The sequence below is a fragment of the Phyllobates terribilis genome, unplaced genomic scaffold (genome assembly GCF_046119375.1).
Source record: "Phyllobates terribilis strain yellow unplaced genomic scaffold, ASM4611937v1 Scaffold_1__5_contigs__length_1240528914, whole genome shotgun sequence".
Lineage (NCBI taxonomy): Eukaryota > Metazoa > Chordata > Amphibia > Anura > Dendrobatidae > Phyllobates > Phyllobates terribilis.
The window spans coordinates 453,759,466-453,784,442 of NW_027362761.1; the positions used below are offsets into that span (position 1 = coordinate 453,759,466).

At 40.4% G+C, this 24,977-nt stretch overlaps 1 protein-coding gene across 2 annotated transcripts in view; it reads left to right on the top strand.

Annotated features, from left to right (window-relative positions):
* ARB2A (ARB2 cotranscriptional regulator A) overlaps nt 1-24,977 on the top strand; it is a 701,025-nt gene that overhangs the window by 568,134 nt on the left and 107,914 nt on the right. The window lies entirely within an intron of this gene.

Here is a 24,977-nt window from a genome sequence, read left to right on the forward strand (position 1 = left end):
CTCCCTATCTATAGCCAGAGTGAGCCACCCGCCATAATAACTTTATTGTTTTCCGGCTTCTCTCTATTCCTACTCTGTTTTGTGCATCTTTCTTCCTCTCTCTTATCTGATGTTTTTCTGCACTATAGCAGCAGCTAGCTATGCAAAGGACTCTGCAGCACAAAATGATATTTTAATGAAGTGTAATTAATGAAGGTTGAACTGCCATTTTATTTGCTTGCTAAAGCCAAAAACTGAGCAAAGTGTATAAAGCCTTTAATAAAGCCAATAGTCCTTAGCATTTAGACTACTTTCCTACAAATGGAACATTTTTTGTGGCTTCATACTGAGAGAGCATTATCTGACATTTGTTGGTTTTTTATCCAAACACATTAGTAAGTAGAAGCTCACTTGTTGCTGCAATTTTGATTAAAAACTAATTTATCCACTGTAGATCTTGCAGTTCTCTGAATGCTGAGCTCTGTATAACCCCGCCCACACCACTGATTGGCAGCTTTCTGTGTGGACTGTGCATAGACAGAAAGCTGTCAATCAGTGGTGGGGGCGGGGTTTTATAGAGCTTATGAATATGCAGGACTGCATGGAAGCAGGTTTAGTACCTCTCTAGTGATAATCTCCTACTGGTAAGACAATTATTTTATAATAACGATACTATGCTGTCAATCATTGGTGGGGGCAGGGTTATGCAGTGATTTTATCAAAAACTGCAGCAAGCAGCCCCAGCAATGCTATATACTTATGCAGCGTTTCTGCAAAAAACCTGCTCTTAGCAGTAAAAACTCTGCGTTGAAATTCTCATTTTTCCGCATTCCAATTCATTTTTGTTTTTTTCTTTTTTTCAGCGTTCTTTGGGTGTAGATTACATGTTTGCTTTGTTTACAGTATGTTTAATAAAGTTAGTTATATTCAACAAAAACACAGCGAAAAAGCTGTTGCATTTTTTTTACCTTTCTTAATGCTTTCTATGGGTGAAAAAATGGCGCAAAAACGCTGAAAGATTTGACATGCTGCAGATTTAAAAAATGCTTTAGTTATTAAATTAAGTCAGAAAAAAAAGCGTATGCATAAGATTTCTGAAAATCTCATAGCTTTTGCTGGTGCTGTGAAAAGCAGCTTTTGATTTGCATAAAAAATGCACCAAAAAAAGCTGCAAAAATGCTGCACATGAACATAGTCTAAGTGATACATCACTGGAATACAAGTCTGCACTCAGATTAGGTGGCAAAAACCTGGTGATGGATTCCCTTTAAGAAATTGTTAAGAACCCAGAGCGCCTTTAAATGTGTATACATTATAAGTTTCTTTACCACTTATTGCTTGCTTTCACACATTTCCTAATGTGCCTCTATTCGTAGTGTTTTGTAAGGCAAAGCCTTTCTATTTGAAATGTTCATTGTTTATTATGTGATTTATTTTTTTTGCCTTTTTCCAGGTTCTTGCATTGTTCCATTATGTTGTGGTGCGGGTTTGGATAGTGGATGTTTTCTTGTTTTATTCTAATAAAATTGTCAATGTGATTGCATGTTCTGTTCCACCTTCATTATAGCTTTCATGCGGCCCAGGATCTCTGTTGTAATAAGTATTCTATGGCAAACAAAGAAACAACAAGAAAATGAAACGTCCCCGGGAAAGTAAAGTTAAGTTATTGGAAACCCATCAAAGAGGCATCTGCATTTCAATTATAAAGTTTCCTAACGCATCAGGTCCACAGAGAGGAGAATTCTGCATTAAAGAAGCACTTCAGGATGTTTTTTTCTTCGTCTTCTACTAAAGAATAATGTTAAAGCTATTGTGTATGCCTTGTGTATACCAATTTTATGTAAAGTGCCATATATATGGTTTATTTGGCATCTTGATTCCATCTTTCCCTCCGCTATGGTTCCTTTAATGCAGCCTACATTTTCCATTATGTCTCTGCCTCCAGAGGGTGTGTTCGTAGGGTGAAATGATCTTTTGTGCTGCACAATAGATCACTGATCAGAGTATGTACTATCTAGTTAATATCATCCCTTTTATGATTAGATTGTATGTGGACCTGATATATCACATATTGACGATTGATTATTGCAGGATCAGCAGTACTTTTTAGGACCATAGTCAAAGGGGTTGTCCGGTCTAAAATGCTGTCTGCAGTCACTCTGTGTGACCACCGACTTATGAATCCCCCCAGTGCATGTACTGTGCGCTTCAAGGATTCGCTGGTTTGAGCCAGACCAGACTGTATGTATGAGTTATGCATACTAACAGCCAGATCCCGACTAGTGGGCGTGGCCTCGCTCCATACTAGTGTATGGAGCGAGGCCATGCCCACTAATCGGGTTTTGGCCAGGCGTATGCATATTGTATACATCACCACCTTTCCCGACTTAGAAACGGTCGAGTCCTTGCACCGCACAGTGCATGCACTGGGGGGATTCATAAGTCGGCGGTCACAGTGACTGCAGACTTATCATTTTAGACCACACAACCCCTTTAAAGCGATATATGCAATTTGAACACGTCCCCTATTTTTTTTGCTGATTGGCCAACAAGGGGAAGATGTAGAGCGAATATTCACATTGCTGATGTCAGTGCCACTAGTCTATCATAGGTTAAAAGGGGTTGTCTCAGATGTGGAAAGAACTTTCTGTATAAGGAAGTCTGAGTAATTAGCAACTATTTTGTAAAAATGCAAAAGAGACCCGAATAGGGATGAGAGGACTCGTAGAAGTTCGGGTTCTGGTACTGGACTCAAACTTCATTCCAAAGTTTGGTTTGGGTAGCAGAACTGTACCCAAACCTGATCCACAGCCCAAACCTCATTGAAACCAATGGAGACCCGAACTTTGGGTCTGGGTAAGAAAGACAAATCTCTCTCTCACGGACTTCCCCTGGAACTCCGAACATATTTGCAACGGACTTCCGGGGAAAGTCCATGTTCGGCATTTAGCACCGGACACTAACTGTCTGGTACAAACACCTAACTTTTACCTTAGGGTTCGCTCATTTCTAAACCTGAATGCACAAACGGCAGCAAGATCATTTACCACATTTGACGTGTGCACACACCTTTAATTTTGACTGTAGGGTTTATTTTACGCAATTGAGCTAAGCATCTTAGAAACCTTAAAGGGAGTTCAGGCAAGGCAAGTTTTATCATTCTTCTGTTACAGGCATGTACCTTGTCATTAGATAAAAGGTCAGGGAACTGGCAGGTACGTGATCTGTTGTTTGACATTCTTTTATAACATGTCGTAGTTGAATTTTTTTTTGCCCATTGTTTTTGTCACAGGAAGATAATCTTTCTCAAACCACAGTGAATAAGTTTAAGTAGCTGTCTCATCTAATGGAAAAGGTCATAACATAAGAAAGTGCCACTGGTTAGTGTAGGGTGACACACTGCCCTGCTTGTCTAATTTGATTACACACAGCCATTGAGGCCTCTGGCAAAGCTGATTTTAACGATAATCAGCTTCTTAACCTTTTGAGAACTAACGTAAACACTATCCACTACTGGTTAATTGTGTTGCTCTAAAATATATAAAGTGCAAAGGTACGAGCGTACCACTAACACATGTTGTGACACAATTTAACCGGCTCACTTAAGAGGATTACAGGCACTTTTATCTCATCTCCTCTTACATGTAGTGAACGCTTTTCACATTTGCAGACCTGATAGTGGTCCTGTAAAATATTGTTCTTTGGACATGTTCATTGTTTTGCTCAAATCTATGGCTTTTGTAGTAGTGTGACTCCGTGCTTGAGCCACTTGAACGGCCACTGAAGTTTAAGGGGTTGTCCCTTTTCAGAAAACTTTGTTTCATAGGCTGTGGTGGCATTCGCTATGTCACTTACCCCATGTGCAGGGCAGTGCAGTAGCTTATGTATCCATGGTTATGAAAACTAATAACTAACAGTCACTATATGACTGGTCATAACCATGGATACATAAGCTACTGCAATGCCCTGCACATAGGGTAAGTGACATAGTGAATCAGAAGAACTATACTACATTTCTAATTGGAGGTATTTGCTAATATTATTTTTACACCTACTACATATTGGGATAGGATCTTGGAGATGGGAATACCCCTTTAAGTTCATTTTCTTCTGGTCTACCAGGAAAAAAAATAATGTGCCTTAATGGCCGCCTCCCTCACTTTATAGAAGATGTCATATACATGGGCATGGTTTACCACTTTTGGAGAAGCTGCATCTATAGGGGTATGTATCTGAGCCACGTTGGTCCATGGTGTATTTTAATTCTACAAATTGCAGCAAAAGAGATCTACTGGACGGGCAATGAAAAGTGCAATTTGGACCAAATTTGGGTAGGACCAAAGTTGGTTGTTTCATGGATGTGGGAATCTATAGTTTAAGGTTGTATGACATTCCCAAATTGAAAGTCCCAAGTCATTGCACTGGGAACATCAAAGGCTAAAAAAAGCGTAAAAAGACATCAAACTCAACTTTGTTCTTCAACTTTATTTAGCATATTCTGAATAACCCCTTTAAATGAAACTGTATAGTGCATGTGCATGCGTACATGATGAATTCTATGAAGGACTTCTTGAAAAATTAGGAATCTAAAAGAATCTGAATAATGCATTTGGAATGGATTCCTATAATAAAGCTTAAACTTTGGTTCAGCCGGCAGCTATCTTTCCCTACTCCTCCATATACAGGAGCGCTGGCTGTGCCGAGTGCTCCTGTGTTCACAGAGAGCTGCTGCCAGACTCCTCTGGCAGCGACTTATCTCGCCAAGAGCAAAAGAATCAGCAGTCAGAAATCAGACATGCAGGATCCTTATCTCCCCCAGCATCGCCCATTCGGGAAGAGTCGGGAGGCCCCCATGCACATTAGACTGAGCCCTATGATGTTAGTCTAATATTATAGTATATTTTTTATATGCCGTAGAAAGTCATTTAATGCAGTACTGGACGTATATGAAATATTTGCTAGTATGATGTCGTAATCTTTAATTCCTCCCGGCTCTGAGATATACGACAAATTCTGTAACTATGTCCATTGGCCATTGTGGCTGATTTTCAGTAAATGAATCTGATGGCCGGTTGTAGCTGTAAGCTTCCTGCAAATCACTTGATGAGAAATCCAGTTCAAATGTCAATGAAGAGAGTGAAATGGTGTTTGGCTGTCATTACCAAGTATTGTGTAGCGGTGAATAACCATACAATGCTGACCTTATTTAAGAAAATGAAACAATGCACTTTGTTATCTCAAAGTAAAATAGCTAATTTCCTTCCATCTGTAATCTATAATTTTAATCAAAAGTGTGTATGAGTCATTGAAATTCTGTTATGGCTGCTTGATAACATTAAATTCAATGAAAACATCAGTGGCCTACAGGATCAATATTTTTAATATGTGTGCATTGCAGTGCTGCAGATTTTTTGGCTAATAGATCGTACCCATATTGATTTCCATGGGAAATGTTAGACTAGTACTAAAATAATTAAAACAGGAAAAAAAGGACGGCTTATTGGTGTGGAATCTTAAAGAAGATAGAAGTATAAAAATTGGTTATTGACTAAATTGCTTGGGGTGAATGAACTTTGGGCACATGCAGTAAACTGATTCATACTGAGTAGCACCTCGGCCCCTTCAACCTAAAACAGTCAATAAGCTATTACAACAATGCAAATTGTGGTGAAAATACCATGCTGTGCATATAAAAAAAAGAACAAGCTGTCAATACTGAAGTGATCCGACCTATTTACATGTGATATTTCTACTGCGCAACAAAAGCACAAAGTCGGTTTATTTATTCTCTTCCTTTTATCGTTATTCTACAATTCAACTTTGAAGCTCAAAATGTATATCCTACAAATTCTAATAGAACATACATAACCGGTCATCTAAAAGGTCCATGTAAATATTAACCCCTTCACGACCGCTGGCTTTAAACGTCAGTGTTCGCTGGGCTTTGTGCAGTGCCGACGTTTCTCTACGTTCAGCAGTCTTACAGTGCTCGGGGCCCTCAGAGTCCTGCAAGCGCTTGAATTTCGGTGCAGAGCGATGGTTCTGGCCTGGGACATCATGATTGGCTCAGGTCCCGATGATTTTAACCCTGTGTTATCTTCTAGATGCCGCGATCAATAGCGATTGTGTCCCCATCCCTTCTGAGCCCCATAGTGTGCCTAAACCACATTTAGCGTTCACAAAGACCATACTAAGGACCAGGGGGCACTCATTACGGGTGGAAGAAAAGCGATTCTGGCAGCTAAATAGGAAAAGGTTCTTTACAGTCAGAGCAGTCAGACTGTGGAATGTCCGACCACAAGAGGTAGTGATGGCCGACACTATAACAGCTTTTAAAAAGGGCTGTATGATTTCCTCAGTACACATAACATTATGGGTTATAGTTAAATTAGTGACAAAATGTACAATTGGGGGGAGGAAGTATGAACTTGATGAACCTATGTCTTCATTCAACCTACGTAACTATGTAACTGTTTGGCATTTCTGTAGCAATGAGAGCCCACTTAATTTACGTGGTGTGTGTCTGCAGAAGTACGAGCTAGGCATAATGTACGGGCACTGCAATGTACATCCATCGCTGCTTGTTTTTGTAAAACACCCATGGAGTTAAAATCGTCACTACACTTGTAAATAATTTTCCCATAGGGGAGTAATATCCAAAATGGGGTCACTTGAGGGGGGATTTTGCTCTTCTGGCACTTAGGCACTCTATATATGGAGTCTCCAAACTATTCTAGGAAAATTTGTCCTTCAAGAGTCAAATAGCGCTCTTTCCCTCCTGTGTCTCGCCATGTGGCTATACAGTACTGTACAGCCACATATGGGGTATCGACACTTTTAGCTGAAATTGTGTGACCAATTTTGGTACCATTTTTACCCATTTCTCCATGTGAAAATGTAAAATCTGAGGCTAAAACAATTTTTTTTGTGTTAAAAAGTAAATATTTTTTCTTCACCGCCCAATTGTATAAAATTCAGTGACCCACCTGTGATGTCAATATGATCACTGCACCCCTAGATGAATTAATTGAGAGATGTAGTTTGTAAAATGGGGTCACCTATGGGGGGGTTCTGCTGCTTTGGGAACTAAGGGGCTCTGCCATTGTGACATGGCACCCGCAAACCATAACAGCAAATTCTGCACTGCAATATGGCACTCCTTCCCATTTGAGCTTTGCACTGTTCCTCAAAAGTAGTTTTCACCACTTATGGTGTATTGGCTTACTCAGGATAAATTGCGTAACCAATTGTACTGTTTGTTTTCTCTTATTACCCCTTTTAAAAATTACAAACTTGGGGCGAAAGCAACATTTTAGTGAAACAAATTGCAATATTTCATTTACTCAGCCCAATGTTATACAATTCTGTGAATCGCTTGTAGGTTAAAAATACTCACTACTCCCCTATATGAATTCCTCGAGAGGTGTAGTTTCCAAAATGGGGTCACTTGTGGGAGTTTCTGATCTTTTGGCATGTTAGGAGCTTTTCAAATGTGACATGGTGTCCACAACCTATTCCAGCCAAAATGGCACTCCTTCCCTTCCGAGCCCTACTGTGCACCTAAACAGTAGTTTTCTACCACATATGGGGTATCGATGTACTCAGGAGAAATTGCACAACAAATTATGTGGTCCATTTTCTCCTGTTACTCTTATGAAAATAAAAAAAAATTGGGATCAAAGCAACATTTTTGTAAAAAAATGTTTTTTTTTGTTTTTTTTTAACGGCTCAACGTTATAAAATTCTGTGAAGCAGAATTTCAAGGTGCTCACCACACATCTATATGAAATCCTTGAGGGGTGTAGTTTCCAAAATAGTTATTTGTGGGGTGTTTCCGCTGCTAAGGGACATCAGGGGCTCTGAAAATGTGACGTGACGTCCACTATCTATTCCAGCCAATTTTATGTTGCAAAATTGAAATGGTGCACCTTCCATTCCGAGCCCTGCCGTGCACCCAAAACAGTTTTCCATTATGTGGGGTATAGGTGTTCTCAGGAGAAATTGCACAACACATTGTATGGTCCATTTTCTCCTGCTACCCTTGTGAAAATGCAAAATTTGAGGCTAAAATAACATTTTTGTGGGGAAAAAGTAAAATTTTCATTTTTTCCTTCCATATTGGATTAATTCCTGTGAAGCACCTGAAGGGTTAATAAATTTCTCGATTGTGGTTTTGAGCACATTGAGGGGTGCAGTTTTTAAAATGGTGTTATTTTTGTGTATTTTCTGTCAACTAGGCCCCTCTACGTCACTTCAAATGTGAAGTGGCCCCTAAAAAGAATTTGGTTTTGTAAATGTTGTCGGAAAAATGGAAAATTGCTGATACTTTTAACCCTTAAAACTTCTTAACAAAAAAAAATGTTTAAAAAATGTTTAAAAAATAATGCTTATGTAAAGTAGACATGTGGTAAATGTTATTAACTACCGTATTTTTTGGAATATAAGACGCACCGGACCATAAGTCACACCCCAAATTTTAGGGTGGAAAATAGGAAAAAAATTATTTTTTATAAGATGCGGGTCCGTCTTATAGTCTGAATAGGTATCTTACCTGGGGGGGCGGTGGAGCAGGGTCCTTCAGGAAGCCGGCGGAAGTGGAGGCATTCTGGTACCTGGTGGCTGGGGGCCTGGTACCCTGGTACCTGGGGTGCTGGTGCGTGGCCTGGGGTGCGGGTGCTGGTGGCTTGGTGCCGGTGTATTGCTGTGGTGGTGGAGCGAGATCGCAGGGCGGCGGCGGAAGAACAGTTGAGGCGGGCTGGTATCTGGCTGGGGGCCGGGCCTGGCCGGGTACCAGGGCCAGTGTATTGCTGTGAGCGGAGCCATTTTCCTGTAGAGCACAGCTTCAGGAACATGGCCGCGGCCACTGGAAGCCGCTCACAGCAATACACTAGCCCCGGTACCCGGCCAGGCCCGGCCCCCAGCCAGATACCGGCTCGCCTCACCTCTTCTAATGCCGCCGCCCTGCGATCCCGCTCCACCACCACCGGTAAGTTGCGTTCGGACCATAAGACGCACCCCCCATTTTCCTCCCAAATTTGGGGGGAAAAAAGTGCGTCTTATGGTCTGAAAAATACGGTATGTTTGTGTGATATAACCATCTGGTTTAAGGGTGTAAAACCAAGTTTGAAAATGGCAAAATTTTTGCCAAAACTCTGGTATTTTCACAAATAAATGCAAAAATTATCGACCTAAATTTACCACAATATGTCACAAAAACATTCTCAGAATCAATGGGATATGTTGAAGCGTTCCAGAGTTATCACATAAAGTGACAGTGGTCAGAATTGTAAAAATTGGCCTGGTCAGGAAGGTGAAAACAGGCTTGGGGGGGGGGGGGGGTTAAAGGTGTTGTCCGGTCTAAGAAGAAAAGTCTGCGGAGTGCTAAATCGTGACTGTGTGCAATGAGCATATTGTCACAATCCCCCTGTACGACCCATGCGAGTGGGCATATCACATGATGGAAGCTTTGCCAATTGCATACATGCAGTCATGTGCTGATCAGACTCCTAACTACTCTCAATAGTAGAGAATTAAGGGAGCCAGATGGCATTAGCTGGCAAGTGATCGGAGGTATGCAAATCATATACTAGCAGTCATGTGACAGCCCATCCTCACGGGGAATACAGTGGAATTGTGGCAGTGTGCATATTGCATACTGTCATGATTTGACAGTTTGCAGTCACATAGAGTGACTGCAGGATTTTCTTAGAACAGACAACGTCTTTAAGAACTTTTTGTATTTCATATCAGGTCCATGAGTACTGAGTGCCTTTATAAATGCCTCCAATTCTGCAGATGGGGAAAGAGATACAGCCTGGCTTGCTATGGCTAGATATTTCAAAAATCGCAAATTGCAACTGAAGGAAGCAGCTCTGTGTATTCAGGTATTGTAGTATATATTTGGATATATGCAGGATGAAAAAAAATGTGAAGAAGTCTCTTCAGTGAAGTAACTGCTCCCTTCAGCCTGTCCCAAACGAGCATCCAATTTATACCTGTCTATGGTGCCCATTATGTAGTTATAGTTAGAGGGTTTATGCATAGAAGTAGTGTAATCTATAAGTAGGTTTATGTTCCCTGTGAAACTTTGGTTTATTATAGAAAATTTGTCACCACATGAAGCTTAAAGGGTTCATCCAGGACTTATACTCATGACCTATCTTTAGGTCAGGTTAGCATCATTAGTTCAGTTGGGTCTGACACCCAGCATTCCTACCAATTGGCTGTTATGACCTCCAGTAGTATCTGGATGTAAACTGTCTACAAAGCTGATGTCAGACCCGCACCCATCATATATTGATGAGATATCCTTGGATAGGTGATCAATTTAAAAGTACTGTTGACCCCTTTAGATTGGGGCCATTTCCACAAGCTATAAGCAAATGAAGGAAATCTTGTAATTCTCATTTGGATTGCTGATAATCTGCAGTGGATTTGGATCTTTTCTTTTTTTACTAGTTATAACCAAATACTAAAATATTTTTTTCTGTTTTATTTTTTGATTATAGATTTGTATTTTAGTTTCTGTACTTGTATTTCATAGTAGCATGCTGCTATGCTACGTAAATCACAGCTCAGAGATAACCTTTATAGCAACCGCATATAATCTTCTTTAGCAATGTGTTCTGGGCATGCTCTGTGACCTGTGCAAAGGTCACTGTGCAGGGAGGGGGGAAGTGCGGATATTTGACAATCACCTTCTGTCAGCGGTGGTTTCTGTAGTATCTATTTATGGAAATACCTTCATTATAATCCTGCCTGTGATGATGATAATGAGATGATGGCTGAAAAGTGTTCTTCACAGAACATGTGAACATGAGATATCAGCCTATGTATAGTGGACAGTTAGAGAAATGTAAAGGCTATTTACACCTTTGACATGGGGAAAAAAAATTTAACATGTTAGTGGTTACTATTAGATTTAAAAAAAAGTGTCAGTCTTCATTTCTCATTCCTTTGTTAATCTTAAAACTTCCTGATATGCTTTTTACAGCCTACTCCTAGTGTCAGACTATTCTCTGTTGGAAGTGTCTCTCCAGTAATACAGGCTGGATATGGGATCGGAGTGTCGAGGATGTTGTGCTCACTAGCTCTCAGATACCAAAACAGCTTCTTTTGACAGACTTTGATTACCCTTTTATGTGCTTTATTTCCTATCTACAGCCTGTTTTCTCTGCCCTCCCTCAGAATGTTGCTTTCCTTTCTCTACACATTGATCTGTGTACAATACTCTGCCCGGCTGAAAAAAAATAAAATAAAATTTAAGATTTCAAGATTTTTCTTTAAATTTTCCATGGAAGATTAGAGGAAAAAGAACCATGGAATATATAAAAGATGCATTCAGCATAAAAACCCGACTTTAAAAATAGTTTGTTATGTAACAATAAATCCCTTTTACCACTTTTCATTGCCTTTCGGATTTAACCACCCGTAGAATAGAGATTTTTGACCCCGAAAAGAGCAAACTATCGGCAGCATTTCAGATGTCGACCAAAGCAAATATCTTTGTCGCACAAAACAACAACCTTCCCTAACCAACTATGAGTGAAAAGTTTAAATTGATGAGTCAATCTACTCACCCTATAGTTATTGGCAAACACTGATATACTGAATGAAGAAAGCTTTATGAGTGATGTTATAAAGTGTACCAATAAACCAGCTGCATTATTACACATGGCTTCATGCACCTAATACCTTGTATTACACAGGGTATACAGCATTGTGTGGGAGTGCATCTTTTAGTCTCTCTATTAGTTTTGTAATTTTTTTTTTAGGTGAGGTTTATTTACATAAAAGCCATTGTCATTCTGGAAAAATTACATAAAGGAAGTTAAAAAGTATTTTTTTTTAATCTAATGTATAATTGGGGCCCTATGCTATTTGTTGTATTATTGGCATTTAACATGTTAATATTATGTCTTATAAAAGAGGCTATGAGAATATTGTTGATATTAAATGGGTTGTCCGACATTAATAGACCCAGGGAGCAGCAGAAAAAAACCCTCTATACTTATCTCCTGTACTGGAGCAATTCTGCTCACAAAACGGAGATTAGAGGAACGGCGCTGTTATGAGAAGTAGGGTTTATTTTCTACTACATCCTAGGCTAATGATGGGTTGTCCGGTAGTGGACTAATTCTTTAATGATGTGACATTAGTCCATTAAAAGGAATCTTTCACCTAATCTGAGAGCAGAATGATGTAGAGACAGAGACCCTGATTCCAGCAATTTATGGTGCTGCTTGCTGTAATTTTTATAAAATCACTTTTTGTCAACAGATTATCTTAGAACACTAGTAAACGTGTCATCATGTAGTCCTCCATATTTATGAGCTTTGTATAACTCCATGCCCACCACTGATTGGCAGCTTTATGTGTACACTGTGCATAGGCAGAAAGCTGCCAATCAGTGTTGTGGGCGGGTTTATACAGAGCTCACCATTCAGAGAACTGCTAGATCTGCAGCAGAGAAAACAGTGATTTTATCAAAACTGCATCAAGCAGCCCTGTAAGTGATACATCACTGGAATCGGGGTCTCAGCCCCTACTTCATGCTGCTCTCAGATGGTGTAGCAAAAATCTGGTGACAGATTCCCTTTAAGGGCTCGCTCACATTGCTGTATATTCTCTCATGCGAGAGAATCAGGCCGATTATGCCAATGACACTCAGCTCAAACTCTGTCAGAAATTGATCTGTGTGTTCTCTTACTGTGACCCAATTTTCTCACATGAGAGAATTTCAGCACAGGTGCGGGGAAGATGGAGAACTTAATTTCTCTATTGCCTGTGTCCGCAGTAATCGCACTGCACTCAGATGACATCTGAGTGCAGTCCGATGTTTTATATGCACCCATAGACTTGTATGGGTGTGCGTGATCTGATATTATCGGAGGCACTTGCTGCGTGCTGTGATTTTTTTTGTTTTTGTCAAATCGGCATGAGTAAATAATTGCACATCTGCACTGCCCCACAGTGAGAGCTATCCGATAAAACATCAGAGAGCACTCGGCCGTGTTATATGCTCGTGTGAGCAAGCCCTAAGCCTCATGTACATAGCTCTATTCAATGTTGCACGGTTCTATAATATGACACTCATAGAATTGTATGGGTCCGTACTTGACCCCTGTGTCCCACTGATTTCATATGAAGGGTTTTCTAATAGATTCATACAAAATATATGCAAAAGTGTGTTTTTATCACATGCCACAAAAATTAGTACTGTCCTGAGGCTTATAGAGCTTGATGACTACTGGCAAACACCAGCTTAATCACTAAAGTGGCCCCATTTTAAATAAAAACAAGGAATACTCCTTCCCCGCAGTGTCGCTGTTCCTGCGATGTCTCTGCCGCTCTTTCCGGCAGGTCATCTGACATTGTTGTGTAACGGTCTGCTGCAGCCTTTTCTATTTTGTCAGACTACGCGTCCACGCTAGTGATGAGCAAGCGTGCTTGTTTAACCCTTTCACCGAGCAAGCTCTGGTGCTTTCCGAGTATCTTCGGCGTGCTCGTATATTATATTCAAGTCCCTGCCTCTGCATGATTAACAGCTGTAAGACAGCCTCAACACATGTGAGAATTCCCTAACAAACAGGCAATCCCTGCATGTGTTCAGGCTGTCTTAAAGCTGTAAATCACGCAGATGCAGGGACTCGAAGATATTATTCGAGCACACCGAAGATACTCGGAAAGCACCCGAGCGTGCTCGCTGAAAGGGTTAAACGAGCATGCCTGCTCATCACTAGTCCACGCCAACAAAATATTGATGACCAACAGTTTATCAGCAGCTTGGAATAGTGGCGCAGACATTGCCAGAATGCCGCTGCTCCAGGAGGTGAGTATACTTTTTTTTTTATTGAACTAGTGATTAAACTGGGGTCTTCCAGTAGTGGACAGCCCCTTTAATACAGCAGCACATCCACAACTTAAGCTACTTTTCTAGTAATTTTATTAACTAGTTGATGGTGAAGCCCAGTAAATGTCTAATCCTGAGCCGTTGATCAGAAAATTCCAATTGTGGAAGTTTGCTTTACTATTCACGTCCCCGTCCCCCCCACTAGAAATTCTTTCTCTAACCTCACAAAATTCTAACAGAGGCTGTGCTTGACTCCAACCAATTTGTCTGAGTCTCCCCAAGTCTGTTTATAAACTAATCCCATTGCTCAGTGAGTATGTATAAGTACTAATTGGAGCTGCCAGGAGTGACTCCGCAGGAAACTAATTCTACCTTCTAATTACCCTTATGGTGAAAACCCCCTAATAGGTTAGATAAAGCTTACTTTGTCTGATGTTTCTGGATGTCGGCTCGTCTGATTTATCAGTTTGAAAACGACATGGACTCATTAAAACCCTTCTATGGACGAAATCTATTTGTCATTGTCTCCCTCTGAGTGCTGTTTATTACGCCATCTCTCCAATGCGCTGGCTCGGGCTCTAGCTGGGTCACATGATTGTATCCGCCATAGAAATCACATAATATTGCAAGCTGTTAAACGGTTTCTTTACAGCAGCGTGCTTGCTGCAATCCCTATAGCACGCGTATCCGAACAGCCATGCTGCTTTTTAATTTTGCAAGCGTTATTTCCCCACAGACTAGGCATCTGCTTTGTGTGTCTGTGTACGTGTTATATATACATATATGTGTATGTGTGCACAGAACTTATCCGCAGCATCAATACTCGCACCAAATTGTGCGAATTTTGATAAAATGATGCTACTATGACACAGGGCAGATTTTCTGTCGTAGATTTGAAGGCAAGAAACCTGCAGTGTATTTTCTGTCTGGGAAGACGCCCTATAAGGTTTGCCAAAATAGTTACTAATACGTACCTCCATATACGCTGACCTGTAGTGCATGGCATAGTTCTTGTGTAGGCCGAACCAGCCTAGATGTGGGTTATATTGAAATAATTGTCCACAATGTAAATACTGGTTTTGATATTTTCATATAATTTACTGTTACACATATTTCATGGAGTGTAAAAAGATCTTTGGAAAAGTGTTTTGTCCCCTCCTTCATATTAAGTCAGATAAAGTTATACCGCATTTGGTCCACTGAGCAAATAGAAAAGGTCATGTAACTAAGTACCTATAGAGCGGCATTTATCTGTCATCTGGACTTAAAGTATGTTTTAATAAAAAGTGCACTTCACTTACCAATTCATTTTAGAGTTGCATGATATTGACATATCCTGGCTAGAAGTATGCCAATAAAACCTACAACTTTTATAATTTGTATTTTCTATAAAGTGTACAGGTATATGTCACCATACACATTAGGAGATTTTCTGGTGTGAACTGGGCAATATGCCAGATTTAGACGTCTGTGAAACACGGTCCATGTACAGACTGTTATGTACGGATTGGCCATGGGTTCTCTGACATGAGCTCAACATCCTCGTAGGCATCTCTGAGGCTATTGAGTTCGGGTCAGGAGACCAGAGGACAATCTTCATATTCTGGTCTCTTTGGCCTGAATAAGATTGAAGAAGGGTCAAAATATTACTCTTCAGTGTTAAGAATGAGGGAACAGCTATGAGCATCCATGTTTCCCATGTTAAAATAGTGTTCCAGCAGCAGTCACCACTTTGTATAATTTGATATCGCTCTTGAGAGTAATTGAGTAATTAAGACCACTTGGTAGACCTCCTTTTCTCCAGTTTGTTTGCCTCTTATTTCGATCTCAACGCAATCCAAGTATTTAAAAAAACAACATTTTTTTGACACACCGAAATGTGACATTACCTGTGGATTGCTTTCAATAAAACTGAAATTATTCAAACATCACAAAAAAGTGCTGACTTTATGCCGCACATTTGTTTTAATTTAGACTACCATTTGTGGTCATTTTAGGTCTCCTCAAAGTATTTTAGGTGGGTTCAAGCTAGGACTTCCAGTAGACCAGTCCAACATGAAAATAATGTTTCTCTTCAGCCTTTCCATCATAGACTTACCTGTGTGAGGTATCATTGTCTCACTGTAAAACCCAGTTATGAGAGAGAGCCCAATATTCTTCATTAACATTTACTGGAACAATTTAAGGTTTAACTAGTAATAGAAAGTTATCCTTGTACCAAGGTGGCAAAGTAACCTCACACCAACACAGTCCTGTGTAATGCCTCAATCACCGACCCCCAGGCATAATGCATCTTCATGTCACATGTACTGTATGCTTCAGGAATATATCGGTGACCGGCTGGACAAATTTGTAACTGAATCCAGTTGAACAGCTTTCGGGAAGGCCAGAAGTCATATACTTTGCTCTCTCATTCTTCCTGGCTGGGCACATGTGACACACAGGCTGTGAATGATAAATGGCCATATAGTGGTTAGGAGAACCAAAAGTAATGACTATGGTGCGTCCTATGATCAGTAATCACATATGGTGTTGACCGACTAAATGTACGTGTAAATCATATTGAGAATGTAAATGTGATTGTTGCATTGTCCATTCCCCTAAATATCAATTTATAGTTAATAATGAATCAAATACAAACAAAACTACTACAACCTTCATTGGCCATTTACAATGAACTGTGTGACTTTGATTTCTGGTCTGAACAGTCGTGTGGATGTGGCAGAATCTGTTCATGGTTTCTGTGTAACTTGGTAGTCTGCACCAGTATTCTTGCAATGAAAAACCCCAGAATCTTAATGAACCCTAAAAATATTGCAGGGGTACGTAAGGATTTCCTAGAATCAATTTGAAAACCAATTTGGCATAGCTGTCATGACTTTATTATAATCAAAACCGTGACGTTAGTATGAACAGAACCTAATACAATTACATGTTCTTTTACTCAGGAACTTGATATTGATAGGACTTATTGCCTGTGCACTTATCTGCTGGCTGTATGAATTATGTATAAATGAGACTTAATGCTGGATCACTGGAGCAGAAAATCCCTATTCTGTCGTTATATTCATGATCCATAACATGAAAATGTAAATATTCTTAATGACATCTGAAGATATGATCATTGTCCTGCTGCCTACTAGATATCCAAGAAAAAAGAATTAGGCAAGCCTTGATGAGTAACTTGGTATTTCCCAGCCGCACGAGAGAGGAAATTGGAACGATTACCCATGCATTTCAGTGTTCTGAAGTGAGTAGTTTGTGTAAAACACGGGATGATAATTTACATTGGATTTGGTTGGTCATCACTTTTCTTACATATTTTCTTAGCTGCTCTCAGCAATGTTGAATTGGCCAGGAGCTTTTCAGAGATATGAACCCACTCAGGACAGGTCTAGCAGGTTGAAAGAAGCAGCATCTATTGAACAGACATCTAGTAGATAATCCAGTCTGTAAACCAGTAGGATCAATCCAGAGTGGTGACACTGACACCTTGAATACCTTGAACCATCTGGCCCTATTCTGAAAACAACTTTTTCTTCCTGCGAACAAGGAGAAACTTTATTAAGTTTAATAGATCTGATACGAAACAAGAAATCACATTGTTCTTGCTGCAGAACTATTATTTCTTTGGTAAATATTTCCATTTACCTGCTCAATGATGACTTTTGTTCATCCTGCACCTTCAGGAACGCATAAGACTTGTTCATTTTAGTCAAAATGTAGTGGCTACAAATGCTATAATCTGTAATTTATCAGATGCTCTCCTTCTTGATTTATAACTTGGGATATGAGTTTTCAAGTAAGACATGGTGATAATTGTTGTCCAGAACCGTCCTCTCACGTCCTTGCAGCGATGGTGTTATGTCTTTAGGCTTATGGTGTCTGCCGCTGATCTCCTTGACCGATATGAACTTGCAGGCGTTGAGAGAATGTTATACTTCTCTGTTTTCTTTGGACTTGTGAGCATACCCTTCTACTTCTCTATGCTGTTGCTTCTTGCTGTGCATCCATACCATCCACTGGCTACTTCTATAATGAAGTCATCAGAGTTACTATATGACCCAGCCAGTTCAATCATGGAGTGTCTGAGTGTCCGTGTCTGCCTCATTCCTATCAATGCAGAATTATTAATGTCCTTTATATGATCCATCTCTGTTCCAAGCATGTTGCCTTGCCCCTCTGGGTTTGTTTATTGTGACCTGTAGCTCTATACCCATATTTTGACTTCGACCTTGTTGTAACCTCTTTCCTGCCTTCGCCTTTGGATAGTATGCCTGGAATTTATAGGTTGTCTTTATGCTGTCTCTGAACCCTTGCTCCATATGATCCTGCCCTAGTCCTGTGTCTTGCTGATGCAGCGTTCGACTTCCTACTGGTGGCTACTCTGGCACCAAACCGGTTGTATCCAAGGGTCCATCCTCCAAACCACTTGGTGCATGATAATTGTGCTTACACTGGTCACACAGCTTTTTTTATCCTGAGTCGAGGACTATTCACTCTTCAGCTTGTATTAGTCCAATGGCTTAATAGGAATGTTCTGTATTTTGAGGGACTTATTATAAGTAAATGCAAAGGATAAGTTCAGCTTACATGCGTTACTCGTTCTCATTATTGATAAAAACATAGTTATTTTAATTGCATTTATCAAAATACATTCTGGTCTTTGACTGGAACAATGTTGTAATATCAGTCGCCTTGTTAACAAAATTATCACATAATGTCACTCTTCCCATTCCATTTTCATTGTAAACTCTTGTAGGCAGTGACATTTCTTCCATTTTGTCTTATTGTCTATTTCCTTTTGATAACTTCTCATTTTACTTGTTTGTTACTTTATTAAATGAAAATCACTGTGGCTTATGATGGCGCTTCATGTATAAACATTACATTCATGATTGCTGATTAAAAAAACACAGATCTTCGATCAGTGGCTTCAGTTGTCTTAAGAGTTGTCAAAAATGGCCATTTTTGTTCTTATTACTTTCCTGCTGCTCCCCTGAGTAATGCGTTGTGTTTTTTTTAATGAAATCCTCTGTATGGTTCCAGAGATATGTCTTTTTATTCAATGCTAATTTTATGGTGGTTACCAATGGGGTGTTGCTCTTGGGATTCTCTGTGGGCGTGTCTTTAGACTGCTCTTCATTATTTACCTGCAAGCAATGGCTGATTGTTAAAGACCATAAAAATTATCATATAGTAACAAAACAAAGTATCCGCTCACTGCCACAAGATGAATGCAAACTATCTCAGCAACGCTCAGAAATCTCCAGGCTGGTATCCTTAAGTAGATGTAACCAGGGCTGTGGAATCTGAGTTAGAGCCCATTTTGGTGGAGTCTGTACAAAATGGACTGACTCCGACTCCTAAAATATATAATAAATTGGGTACAGTAGCTCAATGCAGTTTGTGGGGAATATTTTTTCATAAGAATTTAGGAAAGTTATGAAATGTCCTATAATTGTCTGTCCTATTCCTGATCTAAGGGTCTAGACTTTTAGCTGAGATGAATCTGTGCTACAGTAAATTTATCACTTAAACATGAGCCATGTATGAGGGAGTCGAAGTCGTGGAGTGGGAGTCAGTGTCATGGAAATTGAGGAGTCAGAGGTTTGGCTTACCGACTTCACAGCCCTGGATGTAACTTTTAGGAAAGATTGAAATCCGTATGTATTTCTACTTTAAAATGTAAATTTAACCTTTTATCATTGAGACATTTTTTGAATAAATATTGTGTCTTTTTTCCAGATAAGTAGGAGGTCATCTATATATCCCCCATAGCATCTGAAAACTGGCATTGAACGTGTTAATAGATCCAAAAAAGGTGGTGACTGTTCTAGAATACTGTTTGTGTGAATTATATTGGATCTTACAAAAGTTCTTGTTTTCCCACAAGTTTAAATTACAAAACAGATTTAATGTATTTATTTTGACTATATTTGTATTTACACTCAATTTGTTTATTTATTAATGAAGGGATAGTACCCTAAAGGTTTGATATATTTCTGGGGTGGTGAAATATTGTTAGGAATATTAAATGTGAAATTCTTATGACTCAAGAATCTCAGGAGTCCATAAAGAGGTAGTCTTATGATATTTTCATTTTCTCAAGTGGTTTTTTATAAATATTTTATTTGAGATGAAAATTAATAAAGCATATTTTTTTTTACCTTTTTCTGTTTTGCCAGATTGCAACTATTTTCTCCATAAAAACTTAGCTCTAAATAAAAAAAAGCCCATATCTCTGGAATCGTATGTTGGATTTAAAAAAAATAAAATAAAATGGAATACTTAAGGGAGCAATGGGAATGAAATAAGAGCAAAAACTGATCACTTTGAACTTTGACAGGTCCTCTTTAAAGAAACAATTATTCATTGTTTTAAGGTGCCAACATACCTTAGATAATTGTCAGCAGAATGCTCATTCAGCCAACAGCTATTTTTCGGCTTAGTCCTGCATGCATGAGTTTTTGGTGGGGATAATGGAGCCTAACTTCCGAACACCCCCCACCCCTCCATAATGGAATTCGGGCGCATAAACTCGGGCGCACGGTCACTCTGTTGGCAATAAACTATAATGGTGCCGACAGAGTGACCGTGCGCTTGGACGTGCATCATTTTTGGCTGTATACGCCTACTGGAGGTGGACACTCAGATGTACTAGACTACGTCTGAGTGTCTGTCTCCAGTAGGCGTATATGCTCGAAAATTATGCACGTCAGAGCGCACGTTCACTCTGTCTATGGCCCCACTGGCGCATGTGCCCGAATCACGTTCTGCGGGGGTGAGGGTTTCGAATGCAACGTGTGACAACACAATGAAAGCACCCTGAGCCTCTGCCTGACACCTGTCAACAGGATTTCTCCTGGGTTAACAAAAGAACCAGGCATTAAAATTCAATGTGACCAACCAGTCTATCTCCTGATATAATCAGTCGGGGAGAATGGAGGTTTATATGCACATTAGATGGTAATATGTTTGAGGGAATTTCATGTCTGTTGCTGGTCCTGATAAGCTATTAATTGATTAAATGAGTTCCTGCAAGGAATTACGTTATCCATTCATTTTATCACTGAAGTGAAAGCCAAACATTAAGAACGACACACACAACCCTTATGGCCTTATGTATGAATAAGCATTTTTGCCTATGTAATGTGCATAACCAATAGGAAAAAAATGCAGAATCCAGCTGTGATGAGATCACAGTAGGATACGCCCCCGCTTTAGACTCCTTGGTCTGTTGTAACATTGTAGAATCCACTCCAAATGTGTTTTCCTGCCCACTTCTCCATGTATGTTGGTGCACAGTCTCTGTGATGTTTCTGTAGTCTCGGCTGTATTTACAGTAATTATATGCATAATGTAGCATATTATTGTCCGGATTTCCTGTTTAATCAGTACAGAGCTTCTTACAAGTGCAGCTGAAAAGGGCAAACAAAATTAAGGCTTTATATACCAAAACAAGTTTGATTTGCTAATCTCCCAGCATTCCAAAGTACACAAATTTGTTCCACCAAGTTTTCCGATGGCTTGCAGATGGGCAATGATTAATCAGAGAGCTAACTGTGAAGTAGTTTGCAATTAAACTGGAAAGCTCTGAAGCATGCTAATTGAATCAGAAAATTAGAGACACTGAGTAGTAATTGGCTATTTCTCATGCAGCAGGTGCCAGGCCACTCATCTGTGGAACAAGGTATTTAAGGCACATTAGCACTAGTAAAAATACTTCTTGATATGGAACAGTTAGATTTTCTGCTCATTTTCACTATTGATGTCAAAACATCCAGCTGTTGGTTAGTCAGGGCTGTGCAAGTCTTGTTCAGCAAAATTGACCAAGGTGAATCCAGTGAGCAGCTATAATTCGCCCAGACGCCCTGCCGCTTTATATTTATTATGACTTCTTATATTTCAGCTTGTAAACATAGGAACATGGCGGATATCTGGCTGAGATTTTAGAGTATTGTTACAGTTTAATCGTATTTTTGATGTCTTCATTTCTCTACATCAGGGCTTCTTACCTTTTTCTTTTTTAAGGCGGATTCGTCAGTTATCAAAGACAAAGATAAAAATAATGTTCCTATTTATGTAAAAAACTGCAGTAGCGCTGCTGCTATAGTAAGATCAGTTATTCAAAGAGCCACAATCTCAAAGCACCGTATGCCCTGGTGAAAATAATAATGAAATGATTAAAAGAAAAGAGATGCGCTGCAAACCATTCATAAGATACAAAAAGAGTGATTCCTACCTGTCTTAGAGAAAATGGTAGTCCAAATGCATTTGGACTACCATTTTCTCTAAGACAGGTAGGAATCACTCTTTTTGTACATCGTGAGTGGTTTGCAGCACATCTCTTTTCTTTTAATCATTTCAAAATGGTCCTATTTATGGTGCCTCCTAAACAACAAGAGAGAAGATGTGCCTTACCAATGAACACGTCATTAGTAGTGTTGAGCGAGCACTAAAATGCTCGGGTGCTCGAAGCTCGGGCCGAGCTCGCCGTGATACTCGGGTGCTCGACCCGAGCAACGAGCCCAATGTTAGTCTATGGGAGACCCGAACATTTTTGCGGCGGCTCCCCCGGCAGTCTGTAGAAAGCCTAAAAAGTGCCCAAAACGATAGTGACAGTGCTCAAATGACATGGGGACAGCATGGGGATCGCCCCTGGAAGCATTTCTGACCCCCAGGTCACTGCTGTCAACAACGTGGTCAGAGATATTAAGCCACTTTTACAGGCTCACAATAAAACGTTCAAAAACTAAAGTGAAAGTGCTTTCCTGTGAAATATGTTAGCCCCTTAACGACCATGGGTCTTTCTGTTTTTGTGTTTTCCTTTTTTGCTCCCCTTCTTCCCAGAGCCAGAACTTTTTTAATTTTCGTTCAATATGGCCATGTGAGGGCTTATTTTTTGCGGGACGAGTTGTACTTTTAAACACCATCACTGGTTTTACCATATCGTGTGCTGGAAAATGGGAAAAAAATTCCAAGTGCAGTGAAACTGCAAAAAAATGCAATTCCACAGTTGTTTTTTGGGTCCTTTTTTTACCACGTTCACAGATTGCTAAAACTGACCTGCCATCATTATTTTCCAGGTCGTTACGAGTTCATAGACACCAAACATGTATAGGTTCTTTTTTATTTAAGTGGTGAAAAAAAAATCCAAAGCTTGCAAAAAAAACAAAAAAAAATTACACCATTTTCCGAGACCCTTAGCTTCTCCATTTTTCGGGATCTGGGGCCAGGTGAGGGCTTATTTTTTGCGTGCCGGGCGGACGTTTTTATTGATACCATTTTGGGGTAGATCCGATGTTTTGATCGCCCGTTATTGCATTTTATTGCAAAGTTGTAGCGACCAAAAAAACTTAATTCTGGCGTTTAAAATTTTTTTCTCGTTACGCCGTTTACTGATTGTATTAATTCTTCTTTTATATTGATAGATCGGACGATTCTGAACGCAGCGATACCAAATATGTGTATGTGTTGTTTTTTTATATATATATATATATATATTTTATTTTGAATGGGGCGAAAGGGGGGTGACTTAAACTTTTATATATTTTTTATTTTTTTAAAAACTTTTTTTTTTACACTTTCTGCTTGCTTCTATAGTCTCCAGAGGAGACTAGAAGCAGCAGTTGTCTGATTGCTTCTACTGCATACAAGCGATGAGCAGATCGCTTGTATGCAGGAGAAATGCTCACTTGCTATGAGCGCTGACCACTAGGTGGCGCCCATAGCAATTGAGACATGACAACCACAGGCGTCTGCTGCAGACCCTGAGTTGTCATGCCCACCCATTGGTGACCCGCGATCACGTGACGGGGTCACTGATGGGCGGGGCTTAGGACTCCCGGAAGTGCGAGTTAAATGCCACTGTCAGAGATTTAGCATGTTAACAGCCGCGGGTGGATTGCGATTCCAATAATCAGCTGACATGTGCTCGCTTCAGTGCGGGCTCACCGCCGGAGCCCCCGCTGAACCGGCCTTCCCGACCTGATGCTTACTATTACTGACCAGGTCGGAAAGGGGTTAAGGAACATCCTTTCCAGGGTAAAGACTTGTGTATAAGGTAAAATAAATAACCAAAAACAAAAATACTCCTCCACACCTTGGGCTATGTTCACAAGTAGCATTTTTTATGCGTTTTTGCATGTTTGTATTGCTTTCAACCGTGACAAATGCATTCACCGGGAAATGTCATTTTAACATTTTACAACCTTATCTGGCCATGTGCTGTGTGACACATGCATACAGTGCTAAAAAGACATGGTAACAGCATGGGGAAGACCCCTGGAAGCATCTCTGACACCCAGGTCACTGCCTAAAAGTGTGCCCAATCAGAAGTGATCCTTGCCGCATCAGAAGATGCAGACTTGCAACTATCCCCGTGCAAGTCCTTGTCCCAGGGCAGTGTTCAATTGTACCTCCCCCATAACTTGCAATACAAGCGCAAGTATGCAGCCTGCCACCCACCCACCCCCAGGCTGCAATACCATACTGCTAGCTTGCTTGCACTTGAAATTGGGCCTTTTAGGCATGTGGAGGTGGAATCTCGCCACCACGTCATGGCTGCGTCGGTAGCCTGGTATTCATACTCAGTCCCCACCCGCCCCGCGGCCGGGTGCCCACACACAGTCCCCAGCCGCGTGGGGGTGGCCGGGTGTCCATAAACGGTCCCCAGCCGCCCCTATTTGTCCCGGTGCGCCTTATACACAAGCGTGCATACCAAAACATTACCTGTGCCCTCCTCAGTGCATTTAGTGGGAAGGACAGCCTAACCACAAACACGTCGACAAGTGAATGTGGCCAGGAATGGTCCATCTCACTGACGCCTTCACATTGGGTTAATATTGTGGAAGCCGGGACACAGTTGGACACTGGGATGCAACACGTCCTCCAGACATAGAGGATTGCGGTCCTGGGTCAATCAGGCTTCAACACAAAGTTCAGAAGGTAGACAGCAGCAGTGGTCGGCCTCCTACACAACGAGTAAATTATTCATGATCATGAGGCCATCCACCTCCTTAGCTTTCTGTTCCTTGGAATGCAAGCGCATGTATGTAGTAGCAGCTAAGGCTGAGGTGGTCAGCGTTTTGTCGCATATTCTACCTCCTTCGAGGATAGCTGGATGTTTTCCTGCTACTATCCC